The following is a 25,439-nucleotide window of genomic DNA, read 5'->3' as shown; positions in this document are numbered from 1 at the left end:
GACAGGGTGACAGAGTGGAGAATTCACACATTTATCATTCTGTATGCTTCCCCTGACACCTACAATGACTCCTGACAATTCCAGTGCTAGAAAACAATTACAGTGAGAAACTATGTGGGGAAAATGACTTAGGTGCAATTCCAAGGAGACAGAGAAATGTGAGACAATGGACTGGAAGATCAGAGCATAGCAGTGCAATTGGGGGAGAAGCTTTGTGGAAGTGATCTCTGTTATAGGCACACAGATCTTGTTAGCAATCACAGTCTAAGCAACATACACAAGACAGTTTTATATTAAATTTGGAATAGTAAAGTTTCTTATATCTTTGAAAATATTGTGTAGAAACTAAAAGTACCACAGAGGGTGAGAAGACCTCTGGAATAATTAGGAGATCATGAGTGCATGCTCAGTCGTTTCAGTCGTGTCTGACTCGTAACTCCGTGGACTGTGTGTAGCCTGCCAGGCTCCTCTGTCCATAGGGTTCTCCAGGCAAGAATAGTGAAGTGGGTTGCCATGTCCTCCTCCAGAGCATCTTCCTGACTCAGGGATTGAATCTGCTGTCTCCTGCACTGCAGGCAGATTCCTTATCCACTGAGCCAGCTGGGAAGCCCTAATTAAGAGATCATTGCTTCATTAATATCATCAACACAGTTCTCTTTTTACGATCTGATTTGCTAAGAAACAATAGGACTGACTCTTCATATTACTACTGTGTATGGATAAACTCTATACCTCCTTAAGCCGTAATTTTGTCATCAATAATATGGTGATAAATATTTTAATAATCTAAATAAATAGCTTAGTAGAGGAGTTTGCAAGTCACAAAATTCCCAAGCCATAGAGCTTCCTTTTGAGTTTCTGACTTATAATACAAATGAAGTTAAATAATTAAGTTGTACTTTCATTTTTGGAAGCAGTTCTGTAATGCACAGAATACCCTTTGCTCTGTTTTACACACACACACACACACACACTTACAAATATACATCATGTATTCATAGATTTTATATTTGTAAAAGTCTTTACACTTTTAGTTATAGGCATCAATCAATACATTCTAAGGAAAATTTACCATTCTGAAAAAAATGTAATAGCCTTCTAGCTGATAAGATTTATGAAAATCAGAGATTCAAAACACCAAAGACACTAGCAAGAATAAGCAGAAATAATAGAAGGCACCAAAACACTTCAAATTGGAATTTTGAGACATAATTTGTTTGTTTTAGTGACATGAATTGAAGTTATAAACTTACTAATACAATCAGATGAGAAGGAAATAATAGGGAAAAGTAAATATTTTATAGACCATAACTATGAATTTTCCAGTTGATTTAAAAAAGGAAAAACAAAACACAAAAACAAAAAATGAAAAGAAACCAGCAAAATCTAAAATAGGACAAGTATAAAGAAATCCACATATAGAGGGCCAGTCCCAAGATGGCAGAGGAATAGGATGGGGAGATCACTTTCTCCCCAACAAATTCATCAAAAGATCATTTGAATGCTGACCAACTTCCACAAAACAACTTCTGAACGCTGGCAGAGGACACCAGGAACCCAGAAAGGCAGCCCATTCTCTATGAAAAGAGGTAGGACAAAATATAAAAGACAAAAGGAGAGACAAAAAAGTTAGGGATGGAGACCCATCCTGGCAAGGGAGTTGTGAAGGAGGAGAAGTTTGCACACAGTAGGAAACCCTCTCCCAAGCGGGTCTTTGGGGAGTTTTAGAATCTCAGAGGGCAACATAATTGGGAGAGGAAAAAAAAAACAAAAAACAACAAACACAGAATATGCGCCTAACAGCAACTGCCAGTGAAGAAGCAGCCCAGAGGCTCACAACTACCACCAGCCAGCGGGGGCCAGAGAGGGAGGTGTGGGCTGCATAATCGGTGCTTAGGGTAAGGACCAGGCCTGAATGCCCTGAAGACAATCTAAGGGAATTAAAGTGAGAAAGCAACCCAAACAGTGGAATCACCAGAGGAAAAACAGAACTTTCCAACGAAAGGCTCTAATGCGCAGCCTGACCCACTCACAGAGCAAATGATAGAGCAAATGCCAAAGGAGAGCTAGCCAGCTGCTTACAGGCCTCTCTCCCCTCTACCCCCCGCTGGAGGCAGAGAGGAAGGCATGTGACAGCCAGAGCCAGAAGGCAAGAGGCTGCTGCGATCTTGGCCCTGGAGACCAGCATCCTCCACAAAACTGTGAACAGGCTCCCAGTTGCTAATCATGTCTTCCTGGGATCCTGATTGGTTGACATCTGCCAAGAGGGTTGCAGCCTGAGGTCAGGTCCCCAGAGGAGACACATGGCACACCTGAGACGGTGCTGGCACGGCACACTGGGGAAACCAAGTGGCTGGGACCGGGGAGGTGATTAAGACACATGGCCCACCTGGGACAGTGCACTCACCAAGCACCTGGTCTCCTGAGCTGCTCAGACCTGGGAAGGGCACAAAAGGCATGCCCAACCGAGTCTGTGCCCTTGTGGAGTACCTGAGAACCTGAGAAGCTTGTGCCTAGGAAGTGCATGAAATGCAAGGCCAACTTTGGACAGTGTCCCTGCAGAGCCCCCTGGAGCCTGAACAGTGTAGAGCTGGGAAGCACACACCACCTTGAGCTGGGGCAAACCCAGTGTGGTCCATACACTTTGAACACTCCTCACACACACCAGTGATATTTGTTTGCAGTGTCCTTACCTCCCCACAACACAACTGAAAAAGTGAGCCTAAAGAAGTGATCACCTTTGTTCCCTTGTGTCAGGGCAGAAATTAGACACAGAAGAGACTTGCAAACAGAGGAAGTCAAAATAAAGAAGAGGGAACTGCTCTGGAAGTGACAGGTGCAACAGATTAAAACCCTGTAGTTAACATTGACTAAGTATTGGAGGGGGCCTAAGACCTTGAGAACAAGTGCAAGCTGGAACAAGGAACTATCTGAAACTGAACTGACCCCTCACGGCCCACAACAGCTCCAGAGAAATTCCTAGATATATTTTCACTATCACTTCTTAATTTTTTTAATTTAAATTCTTTATTACTCCTTTAATTTTCATTTTTATAACCTATTACCTTGCAAAATAAAGACTCTATCTTTAAAGTAAATTTTATATATATTTTTATAATTTTTGTGATTGATTTTGTGTTGTATATTTAATTTTATGTTTTTGAGAGTCTAACCTCTGCTCTAGATTTCTAATCTTTGCTTTTTGATATTTGCTATCAATTTTGTACACTGAAGAATCTAATCTTCAGTATCCATTTTCACTTAGAGGTGTGATTATTGGCTTGATTCCTCTCTCCCCTTTTGACTCTCCCTTCTGTTGCCCAGTCACCTCTATCTCCTCCTGCCCCTTCTCTTCTCTACTTAATTCTGTGAATCTCCCTGGGTGTTCCAGGCTGTGGATAACACTTAGGCAACTGATTGCCGACTAGATTGGTCTCTCCCTTTTTGATTTCCCTCTTCTCACCTCTATCTCCCTCCTCACTCTTCTCTTCTCCATGTAACCCTGTGAACCTCTCTTGGTGGCCCTCTCTGTGGAGAATTGTTTCACCACTAAACTGGATGTTTTGTCATCTGTGCTGTATGGATGGAGATGTCTTGAGGCTACTGTAAGAAAAAAAACTGAAAGCCAGAGGCAGGAGGTTTAACTCCAAATCTTGAGACCATTAGAGGACTCCTGATTCCAGGGAACATTAGTAGACAAGAGTTCACGCAAAAACCTCCATACCTACACTGAAACCAAGACCAACCCAAGAGCCAACAAGTTCCAGAGCTAGACATACCATGCTAATTCTTCAGCAAAGCAGTAACACAGCCCTTAGCATTAAAAGACAGGCTTACCAAAGCCATGCCAAACCCATAGATGCCCCAAAACTCACTACTGGACACTTCATTGCACTTCAGAGAGAAGAGATCCAGCTCCACCCACCAGAACACAGACTCAAGCTCCCCTAACCAGGAAACTTTGACAAGCCACGAGTACAACCCCACTCACAGGGAGCATGCTCCACAGTAGAGAGGAACCATGAACTTCCAGCCTACAGGAAGGGCCACCCCAAACACAGCAACCTAAACAAGGTGAAAAGGCAGAGAAATATTCATCAGGTAAAGGAACATGATAAATGCCCACCAAACCAAACAAAAGAGGAGACAAGGAGTCTACCTGAAAAAGAATTCAGAATAATGATAGTAACTGCTAAGTCACTTCAGTCGTGTCCGACTCTGTGCGACCCCATAGACGGCAGCCCACCAAGCTCTGCCATCCCTGGGATTCTCCAGGCAAGAATACTGGAGTGGGTTGCCATTTCTTCTCCAGTATGATAGTAAAGATGATCCAAAATTTTGAAACCAAAATGGAGTTACAGATAAATAGACTAGAGACAAGGATTGAGAAGATGCAAGATGTGTTTAACAAGGACCTAAAAGAAATGAAGAAGAGTCAATGAATAACGAATAATGCAATAACTGAGATCAAAATCACTCTGGATGGAATCAACATAGAATAGCGAGGCAGAATATAAGATAAGTGAGGTGGAAGATAGAATTGTGGAAATAAATGAAGTAGAGAGGAAAAAAGAAAAAAGAATTAAAAGAAATGAGAACAACCACAGAGACCTCTGGGATAATGTTAAGTGTCCCATCATTCAAATCATATGAGTCCCAGAAGAAGAAGACAAAAGAAAGAGTGTGAGAAAATACTTGAGGAGATAATAGTTGAAAACTTCCCTAAAATGGGGAAGGAAATAGCCACCCAAGTCTGAGAAACCCAGAAGGTCCTGAACAGGATAAACCCAAAGCGAAACACCCCAAGACACATATTAATCAAATCAATGAAGATCAAACACAAAGAGCAAATATTAAAAGCAAAAAGGGAAAAGCAGCAAATAACACATGGGTAAATTATTTTGCCTCAATTGACCAGGGTCTAAAAGAACAAGATTGTAAGATTGGAAACAAGGAAGACCGAGAATAAACATGTACATGGAGCCATGGGAGTGGGTGGAAAATGTGTGGATCTTTATACTTCCCATCAATGTCCACCAGAAAGTGTCCCCCACAGTGGAGCCACTAAACAACCACACAGATAGAATCGCTTGAGTATTGAAGGTCATCCAACCTCTACCTTCAGCCAGCTTCAAACTTAGGTATTGTACCTATAAATGGTGTAACATTTGGAGGGCACATATGGAGTCCACGATGTCAAGCAGTGCTGAAAGTTGGAAAAGAAATTTAGAATGGCTGAGAGAACATGCAGATTATGGCTATTAAAATTCATTCTTAGAATCTACTATCTTTCATATCACAAGCCATTTCTCTGCAACTTTAACAAGCCATAATAGGAAACCTCTCAGAGAGAAATCAAGTGGACTTTGCAGGGGTCATCAATGGATCTGAGTAGTACAAAGTATGGGCTGTAGCAGATGCTATAGGTGCTTGGCTTCTGGCCCCTCAGCACACATCTTCAAAGCTGAAGGCTTGGCTGAAAACACCTGCACACAACTCTGAAGGTTTTTTTGTTTTTTTTTTTCTTATTTTCAGGAACAAGCTGCCCTTGAGCACAGGGGAATCTGTTAGTGCCAGAGATCTAATTCTGGAATTGGGTCTCAACTAAAAAAAAGATGGTGAACTGGGTGATCAAAACTCCAGTGTCTTCATCACTCACCAAAGATCACTCCAAGGCATGAGCTCTCTTTTTCCCAGAATTCTCAGTGCTTTTGAGCTCCAGTTTCTTAGAGTGGTACCTGGCTTGACAGGTACTGCCCTTCCCTTTCCTTCTGGGGATCACTTACCAAATATACCACTGTAATAATTTCCTCATCTCAACATCTTGGAGAATCTAACCCAAGACACACACTTAGGAACAATATATCCTTTATAACTTGAAAAAACATCCATTTAAAATTGTATACAAATAACTCAGTTTCATACCTGGGTAATTCACCTATGTCCTGATTTTCCCAATTAGATTCTTTTTCTACTACTCCCCCATCAGTGACATCAAAATATGGAAGACTTGAAATTCAAAGTGACAGTCCAAGAATGACCAAAATCACCATAGTGTAGTCAAACCTGCTGCAAGAAGAATAAAAATCATAAATATTTACATGAATATTTTTAATTTTTTCTCTTTCAAGGATTGATCTTTACATTCAAAAAGGCCACAAGGGCCACAAAATACTTCTTCACTCTATCATCGTGTTTAGTCACGTCTGACTCTTTGCCACCCCATGGACTGTAGCCTGCCAGGCTCCTCTGTCCTTGGAATTTTCCAGATAAGAATACTGGAGTGAGTTGCTATTCTTTTCTCCAGGGGATCTTCCTACCCAAGGATTTAGCCTGGGTCTCCAACATTGCAGGTGGATTCTTTACCTCTGAGCCACCGGGGAAGCCCTCCCTACTCTATAGCTATGTTCAGTTATAAAGTGTAGTCACTCAGTCGTGTCCGACTCTTTGTGATCCCATGGATTGTAGCTCGCCAGGCTCCTCTGTCGATGGGATTTTCCAAGGAAGAATACTGGAGTGGATTGCCCTGCCCTTCTCCAGTTACAAGGTAATATAATTTGGCTTTCTGCATGTATATGGGAATGGCTGCTTGAATGTATGTACATTTACATGAAAACTAAAAAACATTTTTTTTTTAATTGGAGTATAGTTGCTTTACAATGTTGTGTTAGTTTCTGCTGTACAGCAAAGTAAATCAGCCACATGTACACATATATCCCCTCTTCCTGGGATTTCTTCTCCATTTAGGTCACCACAGAGCATTGAGTAGAGTTCCTTGTGCTACGCAGTTTGTTCTCATTAGTTCTTTTGGTATTGGCATCAGATGTATGCTGAAATACAAAAAGTGTTCATAAGAGTTAAAATTTTCTGATCTAGTCTTCCAAACAGCATTTTAAACTCTTGAAAAATTTTCTTTTAAAAAATTTTTAAGAGAACTTTTGTATTCACATGTGAGTGGCTCTTCAAGTCAGTACTTTTTAATGTGCATTTGCCCTATATAAAATGAGAAATTTACTTTATTAAAATGTAAATTAAAATGTTGGGCATGTTTGTTAAACTCCTATTTTTCATGATTTTGTGCAAAACTGGGGCTGCAATTAGTTTTAGGATTGTAAAGATAAATATCACTGTCCATTAAAACTTATAAAACCCTACCAGCTTGACAGAAACCAAGTCACCAGGGACTGGAAGTGAAGTGCTGATAACCTACACAGAAAAAGTTTGAGAAAATTTATGAGCTATTAATTTTACATATTTTACTAAGCAAACAGAAGAATAGCGAATAATAAAAATCATTGATCTTTTTAGCATATGTTGGATTTTGTTAATGAAATCAGACAAGTTCTTTGAAAAGGCCAAAAGCTTGATATATACATCCAACAAGTAGTTCTTACATGTTCAAAATTAAAATCACTTTCTACTAACCACAGGGAGATAATTTTTCTATTGAAATAAAACATTAGCATGATAGTATTGGGAAAAGTTTATTTCAGATCATTTTCTGTTTGAATTTGAAAATTTTGTAATTTCGTTATTTTTTAATGTGGAGTCTATCTTGGGAATTTAAATTACATTTTTCTTTCCTATTTTCTTGTTTCTGCTTACATTTTTCACAGATTTTTCTTGCAAGGGAGGGTCCGGTGGGGTCTGGCTCATCAAATGGGTGAAGTAGATTTTTACCCTCATCGACACCTACCATCTTTTCTCCATCAATCCCCACCTAATTTCATTTTGTTCTTGTAAATTATATATTTCATGATTTATAACCTCAACTACTCTCATGTCACTATTATCAGCTTTCTTCCCTCATTGTTCCAATGACACCAGCACCTGAAAAGAAGACATCTGAGGAGAATTCAGACAACTTACAGAATGTATCTGACAATCTGGGATTGTATCAATATCTTACAAGACTTGAAAGTCTTAACATTATCTTATCCATTTTTCCAAAATTTCAAGGAGCTATTTTAAACTCCCACATTATTGTCAAATCTACATCTCTGCCACCTCTATTATCATATTCAGTAGATGACTCTACATAGAACTTCACAGAGAAAAATAAAACAGCATTTCCATGGTAGCATTTCCATGAACTGTTTAACTTTATAAACTCTTCCCTTATCTTCAGTGATTCTCCGAAATTTCATTTATCAGTTTTATTTTTTTCATTTATCATTACTCTCTTTTTTTTAAACATATCTGGTTACTGAAACCAGTTTAATGCCTAGGATTCTTTATTTTTAATATTTATTTATTTATTAGTTTTGGCTGTGTCAGCTGTTAGTTGTGGCACGTGGGATCTTTCATTGTGGTGTGTGGGCTTTTCTCTAGTGTGGCACACAGGCTCTGGAACATGTGGGCATGTAGTTGTGGCACTTGGGTTCTCTAGTTGTCATGTGCTGGCTAAGTAGTTGTGACATGGGGGCTTAGTTGTCCTGTGGCATATGGATCTTCCTAGACCAAGGATAGAACCTGTGTCCCCTGCAGTGAAAGGTGTATTCTTAACCACTGTACCACCAGGGAAGTCCCATTTATCATTATTTTCATTCATCAGTTTTGTTTATTATCATTATGACTTCAGTTTTGCCATTGAGTGTTCTTTACTATCTTTTTGATTGTGCTGTCCCTTTCCTTTGTCAATCTAAACCTACCCTGCTGGCAAACTTCTTTCACTCTAAGGCTTTGTCACTTCTGGACTTAAAAACACATTTATCTCTCTCTTCCAGACGGCAGCTGCCAGTCTGAAGGTCTTTGTTGCCTGGTTAACAATCAACTCAAACAACAACTGAAAGACACAGCTGGCATCAGATTCTCTTAGAAGGATGAAATGATGGGAATCACAGCATGTCTGCATGTCATTGATGGGAGCCATCACAACAGTCCCACAGTAATGCAAGGACAATTGTCTCTGAACAAATTCTTTGTAACTTTACACCTGGTTCAGTTTACTAGTTGTATGTCCTAGGGGGTTATTCACTTTGCCCAAGTTCCATCATTAGAAACATCAAGGTAAAATCATACTTCACCTGGGGGAGTTTTTCCAGGAACTAAATGAGGTAAGATCACGTAGAAGAGCCTTAGTAAGTGTATGTGTGTGCTTAGTCCCTGAGTCATGGCCAACTCTTTGTGACCCCATGGACTGTAGCCCGTCAAACTCCTCTGTCATGGGATTTTTCCTGGCCAGAATACTCCAGTGGGTTGCCATTTCCTTCTCCAGTGGATCTTTCCTACCCAGGGATTGAATCCATGTCTCCTGTATTGGCAGTCAGATTCTTTACCACTTGGGAAGTAAGCATACAACAAGCATTGTTAAAATAATCGGGCTGTACTACTTACAATGAACTTTTCACTATTTTGCCTTTACTCATGCTAAACCCTTTCTCCTAGGTCTATATGAAATGTTGCTTTCTCTGTAGCTTTTCCTGATGGCCTCTTCAATTATATTTTGACAGTTCATAACCACATCCTGACAGTATCATTTTTTAACCATGTTTTGTTTATTTTGAATATGCATACACTCACTCAAAATGCATTAGCTCCTAAAGGTTTTTGTGGAGTTTAGAAGCTGGTGCCTTTCAAGTGAGTGTTTGCATATAAAAAAGAATTATGTATGATAATTGTCTATATATTAAGGAACTAAATAAACATTTCCAAATGAGCTAACTTTAACTCAAGTATCCCTTTTCAAAACTGTGTCAAAGGAAAAAATAAGTAGAGAGAAAGCTATTGAATTTGAGAAATATAAAAGATTCTGTACAGAGTAAATATTTAGAACCTGCCTGTAATGCAGGAGAGCAGGGTTTGATCTTTGGATTAGGAAAATTCCCTGGAGGACAGCATGGCAACCCACTTCAGTATTCTTGCCTGAAGAATTCCATGGACAGAGGAGCCCAGCTGGCTTCAGTCCGTGGGATGGCAAAGTCAGGCACGACTGAGTGACTAACACTTTCACTTTCATAGAACTGTTAGTTACTTGGAGGGCAAGTGACCAATTCATAGGCACAATATGAAACTAAAAAAATATATAATATTTTGTATATAGAATGTTCTTATAATGGACTCTTGTTATAACTTAAAAAATATGTAGTGTTTATTATGGCAACCACTAGCCAAATGTGGTGCTTGAGAAATTGAAATATCACTAGCAGCCTAAATTGAAGTACTCTATAAATGTAAAATAGACCATGAAGTTAGAAGATATATCAGGAACATAAAATATCTCATTAATAAAATTTTGTATTGATTATATATTCAAATTATATTTTAAATATACTAAATTAAATATTATATAATTAAAATTAATTTCACTTTTTTCTTTTTCCTTTACTCCATGTTACCAGTACAAAATACATCATTACATACATAGTTTGCATTATATTTCTGTTGGGAAGTCTATAAACAACGAATCAGAAGTAAAGAGGAAATTGAGTTGATTTCCAGTGGTATAGGAATGTAAAAGGATTTAATTATAAATATGGTATAAAAAAAGAATTCAGACTTGTGCCCTCTTATTCATTCATTTTTTAAAACGTTTGAAGCTTCTATTAATCTTCTATTTGTTAATTGATTTGGACTCTATTTTATTCTCCAATTACACAGTTTTTATTGGCTTCTTCAACTTCATTTTCCAATTTTTTTTAAGTTTCTTAGTGCCATCAAGTAAACAAAATATGGATTGTGTTCTGTAGGAAAGCAAACAGTTCTAAACTATTTTGCTAGTGTAGTGTCTTAATGATTCACACACTGTAGGCATTGAAAGTGAAAAAGTGAAAGTGTTAGTTGCTTAGTCATGTTCTACTGTTTGTGATTCCACAGACTGTAGCTTACCAGGCTCCTCTGTCTATGGTATTCTCCATGAAAGAATGCTGGAGTGGATAGCCATTCCCTTCTCCAAGGGATCTTCCCCATGCAGGGATCAAACCCAGGTCTTCCACATTGCAGGCAGATTCTTTACCATCTGAGCTACCAGGGAAGTTCTATATATTAACAAAAGAACTTATAACGTATTTGTTCACATTATCCTAGCAAAAATTATGGACTTCCCTGATAGCTCAATTGGTAAAGAATCCACCTGCAATGCAGGAGATCCCGGTTGGATTCCTGGGTTGGGAAGATCAGCTGGAGAAGGGATAGGCTACCCTCTCCAGTATTCTTGGGCTTCCCTTGTGGCTCAGCTGGTGAAGAATTCACCTGTAATGCAGAAGACCTAGGTTCCATCCCTGGGTTGGGAAGATGCCCTGGAGAAGGAAAAGGCTACCCACTCCAGTATTCTGGCCTGGAGAATTCCATGGACTGTATAGTCTATGGGGTTGCAAAGTGTTGGACACGACTGAGTGACTCTCACTTTCAGCTTCACTTTAGGAAAAATTAGTTGAATTGTAACTGAGATGTAAATGAGTTGGTTGGATGGCATCACTGACTCAATGGACCTGAGTTGGAGCAAGCTCTGGGAGATGGTGAAGGACAGGGAAGACTGGCATGTTGCAGTCCATGGGTTCGCAAGTGTTGGACACGACTGAGTGAATTTCTCTTTTCTAAGTATCACTAATTTAGGAAAATTTGAAATTCGTTTGAAAATATCATCAACAGTTTAACATGATTTTCTCTATATGTTGGAACTTGAGATCAGACATCACTATGCCATTTTAACCTTACTTTTGTTTACTATCCTTCTCTTTGGTACTGTTCTGTTGTTGTTCAGTCACTCAGTCCTGTCCGACTTTTTGCAACCCCATGGGCTATACAGTCCATGGAATTTTCCAGGCCAGAATAGTTAAGAGTGGGTAGCCTTCCCCTTTTTCAGGGGATCTTCCCAACTCAGGGATTGAACCCAGGTCTCCCACATTGCAGGCACATCCTTTACCAGCTAAGCTACCAGAAAAGCTCTAGTGATACCTAAGAATATTGTTCTTTTTTTTTTTTTTTTCTACTACAAATGAGTTCTCCTGCAAGTTGAATTCATATGCTTGGTTTTCAGATTCTTTTATTACTTTAATAGAGATGATGACTGAAAAAAATGCTACAAAAATTTCAAACAAAAGTCCCAGCTATGAAAAATCAGATAAATGTATGTATTTTTAGGTATATAATACATGTACCATAAAATGTAACCATTTTCAATGTATACACTCATGTAACTGCCATCAAAATATGCAAAATATTACCATCACTTTAAAAAGTTTTTTTCTGTCCCCTTGAACATGGTCACATGACCACGATGGTAACTTATATTTTATGTCTGAAATGTTTTACTTAGCATAATTTTCCTGGAGAGTTTTGCTGTTATTGGTATAAGTAGTTTATTCATTTTCATTCCTGAATAGTACTTCAAAACCATCATTTACTTTAACCATTTGTCTGTCAATGGAAGTCTGAATTATTTCCAATTTGTTTCTTACTGTGGATAAAACTATTATGAACCATAGCATTTACACCTTGATTTACACATATGGAATAAATACCTACAAGTTGAATTACTGGGGCATAGGTTATCTGTATGTATATAAATTTAAATCAATTTTAATTAATTTTTAAAATTAAACATATATATTATTTTATATTCCCATCTTCAAATTATAAAATATTGATATTTTTTTATAATTCATTGATTTTTTAATTGAAAGATAATTGCTTTACAGAATTTTGTTGTTTTCTGTCAAACCTCAACATGAATCAGCCATAGGTATACATATATCCCCTCCCTTTTGAAATTTCCTCCCATCTCCATCCCCATCCCACCCCTCTAAATTGATAAAGAGCCCTTGTTTGAGTTTTCTGAGCCATACAGCAAATTCCTGGTGGCTATGAATTTTACATATGGTAATGCAAGTGTCCATGTTACTCTCTCCATACATCTCATACTCTCCTCCCCTCTCCCAATAACCATAAGTCTATTCTCTCTGTCTGTTTCTCCATTGCTGCCTTGTAAGTAAATTCTTCAGTATGATATTTCTAGGTTCCATATATATGCTTTAGAATACAATATTTATTTTTCAATTTCTGAGTTTCTTCACTCTGTATAGTAGGTTCTAGGTTCATCCATCTCATTAGAACCGACTCAAAGGTGTTCCTTTTTATGGCTGAGTAATATTCCATTGTGTAGGTGAATGACAACTTCTATATCCATTCATCTGTCGATGGTTATCTAGGTTTCTTCCATGTTGTTCCACTTCATGGCAAATAGATGGGAAAACAGTAGAAACGGTGGCTGCCTTTATTTTGGGTGGCTCCCAAATCACTGCAGATGGTGATTGCAACCATGAAACTAAAAAACGCTTACTCCTTGGAAGGAAAGTTATGACCAACCTAGACAGCATATTAAAAAGCAGAGACATGAATTTGTCCACAAAGGTTCTTTAAGTGAAGGCTATCGTTTTTCCAGTAGTCATGTATGGATGTGAGAGTTGGACTATAAAGAAAGCTGAGCACCAAAGAATTGATGCTTTTGAACTGTGGTGCTGGAGAAAACTCTTGAGAGTCGCTTGGACTGCAAGGAGATCCAACCAGTCCATCCTAAGGGAGATCAGTCCTGGATATTTATTGGAAGGACTGATGTTGAAGCTGAAACTCCAACACTTTGGCCACTGATGTGAAGAATTGACTCATTTGAGATGACCCTGATGCTGGGAAAGATTGAGGGCGGGAGGAGAAGGGGATGACAGAATGAGATGATTGGATGGCATAACTGACTCATTGGACTGGGTTTGGGTAGACTCTGGCAGTTGATGATGGATAGGGAGGCCTGGCATGCTGCGGTTCATGGGGACTCAACGAGTCGGACACGACTGAGCAACTGAACTGAACTGAACTGATTGCCATCTGGCCTGCAGAATATCTGCTAAAGGATGAGCTGTTAAACGTGTGGGGTTTCCCTTGTATGTTACCTGTTGCTTTTCCCTTACTGCTTTTAATATTCTTTCTTGGTGTTTAGTCTTTGTTAGTTTGATTAGTATTTGTCCTGGTGTGTTTCTCCTTGGGTTTATTCTTTACGGGACTCTTTGCTCCTCTTGGACTTGATTGACTACTTTCTTTTCCATGTTGGGGACATTTCAACTATAATCTCTTCAAAAATTTTCTCATACTCTTTCTTTTACCCTTCTTCTTCTGGGACCCCTATAATTCAAAGGTTGGTGCATTTGATATTGTCCCCGAGGTCTCTGAGACTATCCTCAGTTCTTTTCATTCGGTTTACTTTATTCTGCTCTTCAGAAGTTATTTCCACTATTTTATCTTCCAGCTCACTGATTCGTTCTTCTGCTTCAGATATTCTGCTATTGATTCCTTCCCGAGTATTTTTAATTTCAGTAATTGTGTTGTTTGTCTCCGTATGTTTATTCTTTAATTCTTCTTCGTTAATTGTTAATTGATTCTTGCATTTTCTCCATTCTGTTTTCAAGGTTTGTGATCATCTTTACTATCATTATTCTGAATTCTTTTCCAGGAAGTTTACCTATTTGTTCTTCGTTTATTCGGACTTCCATGTTTCTAATTTGTTCCTTCATTTGTGTAGTATTTCCCTGCCTTTTCATTACTTCTTTTTTTAACTTATTGTGTTTGAGGTCTCCTTTTTCCAGACCTCATGGCTGAATTCTTTCTTCCTTTTGGTTTCTTCCCTCCTAAGTTTGGTCCAGTAGTTTGTGTAAGCTTCATATAGGGTGAGATTTGTGGTGAGTTTTTGTTTGTTTGTTTGTTTTTCCTCTGATGAGCCAGGCTGAGTGAGGTGTTAATCCTGTCTGCTGATGGTTGGGTTTGTATTTTTGTTTTGTTTGTGTTTTAGCCAAGGAGTCCTGCACAGTGTGCTACTGGTGGTTGAATGATGCCTGGTCTTTTTTGTTCAAGTGGTTTCCTTTGTGTGAATTCTCACTCTTTGATACTCCCTTGAGTTAGTTCTCTGGTAGTCTAGGGTCTTGGAGTCAGTGCTTCCACTCCAAAGTCTCAGGGCTTGATCTCAAGTTTTGTATGGTTCTATATATTGTTTTCTGCTGATCAGGTACTTCTGTCTGCCCTCAGTTGGTGTTCTGCATGCACTTCTGTGTCTGAAGGTGTATTCTGGATGTATTCATGGTGAGAGGCAGACTCCACATCCACCTACTCCTCTGCCATCTTCCCTACTACCAATAAAGCATTTACTTTTGTAAATTTAGGTCTAAACAGCAACTTTAACTTACCCCAAATATGTCATTGTTTCACTATTAATGAATTATTTTTTGTGTTATTTGTTCAGATTAAATAGAGTACTTGATTCTGTATATTTAACAAAAAAAAACAAAATTTTTTTAAGTAAATATGTTATGTATATAAAATTAATTTTTTCTTAATACTGTTTTCTCTCAGTTCCTCTCACTATTTTACACAAAAGCAGCCCTTATTATCATTTTCTAGGACATATGATAATGTAATGTCTTTGTGTTTTTTCACATTTATAGAAAAAAATGAGAGTTAGCTAGATACCTTTGCATAATTAGCAGTTTATAATAGTGAATTTGTTAAAGTATAAGATAGTTATTATGCAAACTATTTTTCCTTCTTTCCTTTTCTGTTTCATATATTAATACAGCAAATATCCAGATCACAAAATAAAAATCTCTTATATATAATATTAAATAGACATTTATATATATCATATTGCATATGTTTTATGTACAATGTGATAAATCATGATATGGTAAAAATGACATGCAGATTATTATCATAAAATATCAATGTGAATGAAAATATTTGATACTTGGAGATGTTATTAAGGCTAAATGGACCTTTAGTTGGTTAACTGGACTGAGAAGGAATTTGGAGAATTTAGGATCAAAAATTTTAAATGACTCCTGTGTCTTCAGATTTTACAATTGTTCACTTATGTCATTAGAAGATCATAAATAGAATAGATGTAGATTTGAGAGAAGATGGTCATGCTGATGTCACACTCAAAACTGGGTAATGTTTGACTCCCTGATACTGGGAAAGAGTGAGAGGTCAGGAGGAGAAGTAGGTGACAGAGGATGAGATGGTTGGACAGCCTCACCAACTCAGTGGACATGAGTTTGAGTAAACTCTGGGAGATAGTAAAGGACAGGGAAGCCTGGTGTGCTGCTGTCCATGGGGTTGCAAAGAGTTGGATAGGACTTAATGACTGAACAACAGCAGCTACCCTAGAAACATGCCATAATTAAAAAAAAAAAAATCTCCAAGAGATTCTCCAGAACATACAGCTCCCTGCTATACATGCATGCACACATGCACACACAACAGTCACTCACACTTCAATTAACAAAACAAAAAGAAAACATTCCGTAGTGGGGAAAAAACAAGAATTAAAAACATAGCAACAAGATTGAGTGTGTCCTTAGGAAGATTAAATTTATTTCTTTTCCCAAAGGTATAAGTATTTTCTCTCTTGGGTGATTGAGATTCTCAGAAAGAAGATAATAATTAAAATGATAATTTTATTTTTTTTAACTTCCTCTTTATATCCTGGCATCCAATATCTTTAAATTCTTCTTTAAATCTATTTATATTTATGGTTTTCTATTAAAATATAATATATTATGTCAACTATATGATAATAAATGAATATGTATATATATATGCAGTATAAAATTTTATCTGCCAGATCGTAAGATTTAAAGTGACTTCTAAAATGTACATATCATGTCCTACAGTAGTTCACAAAAATGCCTCTTCTCCTCTCACAAGAAGAATGGAGACACCTTCCCAGTAAAAACTTTAAATAGGGTAAATGGGTTTACTTTCCCCAAAAGTCATTTAAAATTTGGCACAAGAATGCTTTCTAATTATCATTTCAGTGGTTTTTGTTTGAAACAAAGCAGTTCATAGCAACTTTCATATTGAAAGCTTTAGGAATTCTTAATTTATATACAGACAGCCGAGACAAGTTTGTCATACCAGAAGAGTCTCAGTGGAGTTTGTGAGTCACAGGGCTGTCACTTCTGCTTTACTAAATTTCAAAGTGCTATACCAGGTTACAGAAAAACTGTCATGTGAAAGAGATACACTCTCTGGCCAGGGGAAAGAATAAAATAATCCCTCTACTCTCACTCCAAAACACTTCTTTTTCTCTAGCTCATCTTTAAATAGCCAGCACTTAGTACTGGAAACCAATAAGTGATCAATAAATGGACTGAACTGTACGTGATTGGACTGAGTTAACTTATCTGAAAGCCATGAAAACCCGTACTTCACTGCACACAGAGACTGTAGAACTTCTTGCTGCACATGGTTTAAGTTGCTAAGGGGAACTTACATTTAGTGACCTTACATAAGGCAGTATGGATGGCCCTGGAGTAAGAGTGACCTGGTTTTGAATTCCACTTCCACCATTCTTGTGATCGTTGGTAAATAATTTAAATTCTCTGAGCCTCACTTTTCTCACATCAGTGAGAGGAGGAAAAGAAGATGATTTTCCATTGATATCATTCAGGGATGAGATCTTATTCCTAGAATCTTTGCTTATAAAAGCTGTTCTTCTTGTCAAATCTTTGGAGAAATGAAGGGACTTGATTGACACTTAGCCTCAAAATTGTTAAAACATAATCACTTTGGTAGAGGCTGTAAAATCTGTCACTTTGACAATGCAAAAGTTGCTTCTAAATATCATTTTAGGACAGAGTATCACTATCACTGTATTCTTTGTGGAGCAATTATTCCCTAGTTCAGAAACCAGGACCCAGAAAATTACAGGAAGAATATGCAAATATTCATCTTAACCTAATAATGGAAAAAAGGTTATAAAAATGAAACTTTAAAATGAATATATATTTCTAAGTAAGCTTAAAATTTGAAAAATATACCAATATGAATTTATTGTTCTATAGATTACCTGGTAGGATTACATTGTGAGAGTTTGTAAGAGATGAAGTTTAACATTAGAAGAGAAAATGGGGATTGTAAAGGCAATTCATGAGAGTAGGATTATACTCAGAATGAGGGTTTTCCTGAGTTGTGCGTGCATGCGTGCACACACACACACACACACACACACTGCCCCTACATCAAGGGAAGATTTTCATTAAGAAGAAATAAATTATGGCTGAGCATTGTGGGCTCCATGATCAAATATTTAGCTAGTTCTAAATTTATCTGGATTCTAACACAATTCAAAGACCATCAGATACTAAAGAGGAGAGAGCCTCAAAATAAGGGACTTCAATCATATTGTGCCTTCCATTGTCAGTCTAAAACTTCTAAGAATTTCATACCACAAATTAGCATCAAATTATGCTTGCTGACCTTCCTAGATTCTTTCCTTCAATTCCAAGACGACCATTTTTTTCTGCCTATACAATGTATCTGTATATCTTCAAATGAAGAACAAGGTTGCTCAGTCAGAGGAGCAGTGTTTTTTTCCTTAGCATTCAGCCTCTTGGAATTTTACTCAAAGTAAAACAGACATGCTTTACGTAACTGTTAATTGCCCATACTCCCAAAAATCAAAAAATTAATATAAAATTAATCAAAGTTTTTTAAAACATAGGTAAGTTTTTCTTAATGTCTGAACTGTAAACTCAGTTCGCTTCAGTCATGCCCGACACTTTGCCACCCCATGGACTGTAGACTTCCAGGCTCCTCTCTTCACAGGATTCTGCAGACAAGAATACTGGAGTGGGTTGCCGTGCCCTCCTCCAAGGAATCTTCCTGACCCGGGGATCAAACCCACACCTCCTGCTCCTCCTGCCTTGCAGGTGGATTCTTTACCATTGAATCACCAGGAAGCCCATAAAATCATGTAGTACTCATGAAAACTCTTCTGGAATGTAATGTTATTATCTCAAAATTATCTAGGTTCTCATACCTCATATATCATGTAGGAAGATTCTGAACCAAAATTTGTGAAATCCTTTCAATCTTGTATGTTATATGGATTCACTCATCAATCATTTTTTAGTATTTATGGTCCATTTCATTTGGTGAAAATTGGGAAAGGATTTGGACACATTAAATGACTTCACTTTTAGCAGAGCAACCACAAGATAGCTTAAGATAGATGAGTAGTGGATCAATATATTTGTCTTTCCCTGTCTGACTTACTTCACTTAGTTTGATAATCTCTAAGTCCATCCGTGTTCTGGGAAATGGCATTATTTCACTCTTTTTTATGGCTGAGTAATACTCTATTGTATATATACACACAATACACACACACACACATACATATGTATATGACATCTTTATATATTCATGTCAATGAACATTTAGGTTCCATGTTTTGGCTATTATAAATACTGCTTCATTAAGCATTGAGATGTATGTATCTTTTTGAATTATGGCTTTCTTCAGATATATGCCCAGAAGTGGGACTGCAGGATCATATGGTAGCTCTATTTTTTGTTCTTTAAGGAACCTTTATAATATTCTCCATAGTGGCTGTATCAATTTACATTCCTACGAAAAACGTAAGAGGGGTACTTTTTCTCTAGTCTTCTCCAGCATTTCGGAGAAGGCAATGGCACCCCACTCCAGTACTCTTGCCTGGAAAATCCCATGTACGGAGGAGCCTGGTAGGCTGAAGTCCATGGGGGGTCGCTAAAGAGTCGGACACGACTGAGCAACTTCACTTTTCACTTTCATGCATTGGAGAAGAAAATAGCAACCCACTCCAGTGTTCTTGTCTGGAGAATCCCAGGGATGGCAGAGCCTGGTGGGCTGCCATCTATGGGGTCACACAGAGTCGGACACGACTGAAGCGACTTAGCACCAGCAGCAGCAGCTGCAGCTCCAGCATTTATTTTTTTGTAGAATTTTTGATAATGGCCATTCTAAGTGGGGTGAGGTGATACATCATTGTAGTTTTGATTTGTATTTCTCTATTAATTAGTGATACTGAACATCTTTTCATGTACTTTTTGGCTATCTGTATGTCTTTGGATAAATGTCTGTTTAGATTTTCTCCAGTAGTTTCTTAGGCCACTTGATTTGTGGCCTAAGAAAATAAACTGATATCTCTAACATTCATATGTTAATACAAACAAAAATATCACTTTATTAGATGATTCAGATATTCAAGGACATTATAGAAGCCACACTATATTTTTTCCATTTCCTGACTCCCATCAAAATGCTTACTGTTCTCTAGTTAGCATCTCCCTCAATAGAAACAGGACTCAGCTTGGAGTGATGCTCACCTCCCGTGAACTGTGAACTGACACCTGTTGATCTCATTTTTAGTTGTTTCACTTGTTCCCACTGGAAAAAAAAATTACAATCAGCCTGGAACTCAAAAGAAAATAATTGCATAATAAGTGATTTCAGAAATAAAAACTTAACTTTCAATTTATAACAGATGTGTAAGATACACATCTATTAGAATGACTAAAATTCAAAAATATAAAATTTGTTATGATGTCTAAAATAAGGATTTTAAGAAACAAATTATGGGAGAACAAGATGGCAGAGGAGTAGGTGGACGTGGTGTACATCTCTCTCCATGGATACATCAGAAATACACCTTCAGACACAGAAGTGCATGCAGAACACCAGCTAAGAGCAGACAGGAGATGTGACCAATGGAAAAGAACATATAGAACCATGTAAAACTCAGTAGGATGAAGGAACCAAGGGGAAAAACAGGAGTGTTAGTAGGACTGGACTGCGCTCGTTGGGTAGAGGAACTGAAGCAGGGGTCTGGTCCCCACATCAGGACAATTGTCTGAATCGGAGGAGAAACATTTAAGACTGAGAGTGAAACAACTGATCTGTGGCAACATACTCCAGACAAGTATGTAGGTCCCCTGGAAGGTGCAGTAGCTGGGAGCTGGAGTTTAGGGACTGTGGAAAATCCCAGGGTGAGGGCTGCCTTTGACTGCAGAGGGACGAATCAAGGGGATGTGAGGGAGGAGATTATGGTGGGAAATGCCTGTGGAGGAAAGCTGGGCAGCCATAGAAGAAAGGCGATACTGCTGAGTCAGGGGTAGGGAGTGGAGCCAATACCATAGCCTCTCTCTCCCCACATACCAGCATGGCAGCTGAACAATAGAGGGGCTGGCCCATCAAATGCCTGACTTACTGAGCTACAGAGCAGCACCCCCTCCGCCCCAGGGTGCTCCTTTAAGTGCCCGATGTGCCAATCTACAGAGTAGGACCCCAGCCGGGGTGGGGGGGCAGGGGGGCCCTCTATGTGCCTGACATGCCAAACAACAGAGAAGGACCCTAGGCAAGGAGCCTTCTAAGTGCCTGAATGGGCGGAGCTACAAAGAAAGACTGGCCAAAGAGTCTTTCTGATCTCCAGCTACAAGAGGCTTGAAAAAGACTCTGCTAGGGTCATAACTCCTGGGGAAGAAGCAGTCTGTGTCCCTGCACACTTTGTGCTACCAGGATTCCTGCAAACCAACTATCTGTGCCACCTTCACACTCAACTCTCACTGGGGCAGAGCTGCCATAGGCCAAAAAAAAAAAATCTTGCATCTATGCATGCAGGGTTGCTTCTGTCCTGTCCAACTCTTTGCAACCCTGTAGAATGTGGCCTCCCAGACTTCTTTGTCAGGGGGTTTCTCCAGGCAAGAATCCTGAAGCATATTGGCCAATACTGATTGCCATACCCTTCCAGAGCACTATATTTCCTGCTGTCCTAGCTGTCAACTCCCCTCAGTACCTAGTGCTGCCAGAACCCCTGCAACCCAAGCAGCTGCACCACCTCTACACCTGGTCCTCACAGGGGCAAACCCAAGTCCTCCAGAGCAGACTCAGTAGCAAACCCCAGTGGACAACCCACATGTAGAGGTGGAAATAAAACCACAATTGAAACCCAGGGGCAGTGTGGCTAAGGAAGAGGACCCAAAACTTTCCCACCAGCTGTACAAGCTGCAGATTCAATCCATATGATCTACTAGGCAGACTCTGTCTATGGAATATATAAAAGGACATCGAGAGCTCCCACAAAAGAAAACACACTAGTTCTGATAGCTGCGGACATTGGAGGCAAGAACGCACAGGAATAGGACTAGATTAGAATCTGAGCTGCCCCAAAGTAGGTCCAGAGATCAGCACTGTGTTGAAGGGTATACAAGGGACATGCGGTGGACTGTGATTCCAAGCAAGAGAAAGGACTCCACAGCAGCGACTCAAGGATAACATTTACTATTCTTATGTTTTGACTTGTTCTGTAGATTCTTTTGGATTTATTTATTTTTTTCTTTTTTAGCCCTTTTTTTTCCTCTTTCTGTTTTGGGTGTTGATTTTATTGGCACTATGAAATCTAAATAAGCTTTTGAGCTTTATTTTTTTCCCAGTCAATTTTTTTTTTTAAATTTTTTGTTATAAACTTCTGTGTCTACATTGGGCTTTTGTAGTTCTGTGGAGATTTCCTTTTTTTTTTTTCTTGTCTTTTTTTTAATTTTTAATTTTTAAAATTATTATTACTTTTTCTACATTTATTCCTCTGTTTTCTTTTCCTACTGTTCTTTTCTCCTTGCAGTTAATCTTTAATGTATATAAATCTTCTTTATCTACCTCTATTTAACTTTACATATCTCTTCTCTTTCTTTTTTTTCCTTCCTTTCCTCTCAACATATTTTTTAGTTTTATTTTCATTGCTTTGTTCTCCAGTTGGCACCTTGCTTTAGTTTTATTTTCCAGTTTTTGGTTCTGTTAGTTTTGTTCTTAAATGGTAGATATAATTTTTGATTTCCTTTGTTTGCCAGGTCAATCTCTTTACTTTTGTTGGACTGTTTTGATTTTGCTTATGGCTATATATGTATATCTTTGCTTTTGTTGGACTGTCTTGATTTTGCTTATGGCTGTATATGTATATGCATATATTCAGTCACACTTTTTATTGTTGTTATAAACCTCTGCCTCTATGTTGGGCTTTTGCAGTTCAGTGGAGTTTTCCTTTTTTTTTTTCTTTCTTCTTCCTTTTTTTTTCTTTTCTCTTTAATGCAATTTTTATTTTTTAAACCTATTATATTTTCCTTACATTTATTCCTTTGTTTTCCTCTGCTACTGTTCTTTTCCACTTGCAGTTAATCTTTAATGTACATATCTTCTTCATCCTCCTCTATTTAACCTTGCATATCTATTCTTTCTTTCTTTCCTTCCTCTCAAAATATTTGTTAGTTTTGTTTTCACTGCTTTATTCACCACTTGGCACCTACTTTTAGTTTTGTTTTCTACCTTGTGCTTTACTTAATTTTGTTCTTAACTGGTAAATAAAATTTTTGATTTCCTTTGTTCACCAGGTCAATATACTGTACTTTATTTTAGTTCATTGTTTTGATTTGTTTATGGGTGTATATGTGTGTATATATATATATATATATATTCCATTATTATAATTATAATTTGCCTGATTTTGTAACTGCCATTTGTCTGGGCTTCATCTTTGGTTTCTCATTTTGGAGTATTTGTTTCAATATCACTTAATGCCATAAAAACCACTTGTAGAATATTCATTCCTGAACAGAGATCAAGCCCTGAGACTTTGGAGTGGAAGGACTGACTCCAAGACCCTAGACTACCAGAGAACTGACTCTAAGAAGCATCAAATAGCGAGAACTCACACAAATGAAACCTCTTGAATATAAAACCTGGCATCACTCAACCACCAGTAACACACTGTGCAGGACACCTCATCTAAACAACAAAGAAAACAAAAATACAAACCCAACCATCAGCAGACAAGTTTAACACCTCACTCAGCCTTGCCCATCAGAGGAAAAACAAACAAACAAACAAAAAACTCACGACAAATCTCACCCTATATGAAGCTTACACAAACTACTGGACCAAACTTAGGAGGGAAGAAACCAAAAGGAAGAAAGAATTCAGCCTTGAAGTCTGGAAAAAGGAGACCTCAAACACAATAAGTTAAAAAAAATGTAATGAAAAAGCAGAGAAATACTACACAAATGAAGGAACAAATTAGAAACATGGAAGTCCAAATAAATTAAGAACATATAGGCAAACTACCTGGAAAAGAATTCAGAATAATGATAGTAAAGATGATCACAAACCTTGAAAACAGAATGGAGAAAATGCAAGAATCAATTAACAATTAACAAAGAAGAATTAAAGAATAAACATACGGAGACAAACAACACAATTACTGAAATTAAAAATACTCGGGAAGGAATCAATAGAATATCTGAAGCAGAAGAACGAATCAGTGAGCTGGAAGATAAAATAGTGGAAATAACTTCTGAAGAGCAGAATAAAGTAAACAGAATGAAAAGAACTGAGGATAGTCTCAGAGACCTCTGGGACAATATCAAATGCACCAACCTTTGAATTATAGGGGTGCCAGAAGAAGAAGGGTAAAAGAAAGGGTATGAGAAAATTTTTGAAGAGATTATAGTTGAAAATGTCCCCAACATGGAAAAGAAAGTAGTCAATCAAGTCCAAGAGGAGCAAAGAGTCCCATAAAGAATAAGCCCAAGGAGAAATACGCCAAGACAAATACTAATCAAACTAACAAAGACTAAACACCAAGAAAGAATATTAAAAGCAGCAAGGGAAAAGCAACAGGTAACATACAAGGGAAACCCCATACGTTTAACAGCTGATGTTTCAGTAGAAATTCTACAGGCCAGAAGGCAATCAGTTCAGTTCAGTTCAGTTGCTCAGTCGTGTCGGACTCTTTGTGACCTCATGAACTGCAGCACGTCAGGCCTCCCTATCCAACAGCAACAACTGGAGTCTACCCAAACCCATGTCCATTGAGTCGGTGATGCCATCCAACCATCTCATCCTCTGTCATCCCCTACTCCTCCTGCCCTCAATCTTAATGAGTCGTCTCTTTGCATCAGGTGGCCAAAGTGTTGGAGGTCCAGCTTCAATATCAGTCCTTCCAATGAACACCCAGGACTGATCTCCCTTAGGATGGACTGGTTGGATCTCCTTGCTGTCCAAGGGACTCTCAAGAGTCTTCTCCAGCACCACAGTTCAAAAGCATCAATTCTTCGGTGCTCAGCTTTCTTTATAGTCCAACTCTCACATCCATACATGACTACTGGAAAAATGATAGCCTTCACTAGAAGGAACTTTGTGGACAAATTAATGTCTCTGCTTTTTAATATGCTGTCTAGATTGGTCATAACTTTCCTTCAAACGAGTAAGCGTTTTTTAGTTTCATGGCTGCAATCACTATCTGAAGTGATTTGGGAGCCCCTAAAAATAAAGTCAGCCACCGTTTCTACTATCTTACCATCTATTTCCCATGAAGTGATGGGACCAGATGCCATGATCTTTGCTTTCTGAATGTTGAGCTTTAAGCCAACTTTTTCACTCTCCTCTTTCACTTTCATCAAGAGGCTCTTTAGTTCTTCTTCACTTTCTGCCATAAGGGTGGTGTCATCTGCATATCTGAGGTTATTGATATTTCTCCCGGCAATCTTGATTCCAGCTTGGGCTTCCTCCAGCCCAGCGTTTCTCATGATGTGCTCTGCATATAAGTTAAATAAGCAGGGTGACAATAGACAGCCTTGACGTACTCCTTT

General features: G+C 38.2%; 1 long non-coding RNA gene across 1 annotated transcript; it reads right to left on the bottom strand.

Moving 5' to 3' along the window:
- Positions 1 to 5,505: 5,505 nt before the first annotated feature.
- Positions 5,506 to 24,578, bottom strand: LOC145539928 (uncharacterized). The gene is made up of 4 exons (XR_014078071.1): positions 24,494 to 24,578; positions 20,133 to 20,193; positions 9,027 to 9,280; positions 5,506 to 6,830 (listed from the first exon to the last, which is right to left on the bottom strand). It is a non-coding gene; the product is annotated as an uncharacterized LOC145539928 (long non-coding RNA).
- Between the last annotated feature and the right edge of the window lie 861 nt (positions 24,579 to 25,439).

Source organism: Giraffa tippelskirchi, chromosome 2, assembly GCF_054371585.1.
Source record: "Giraffa tippelskirchi isolate mGirTip1 chromosome 2, T2T-mGirTip1v1.2.pri, whole genome shotgun sequence".
Classification (NCBI taxonomy): Eukaryota; Metazoa; Chordata; class Mammalia; order Artiodactyla; family Giraffidae; genus Giraffa; species Giraffa tippelskirchi.
This window is presented reverse-complemented; position numbering and strand designations above follow the sequence as displayed.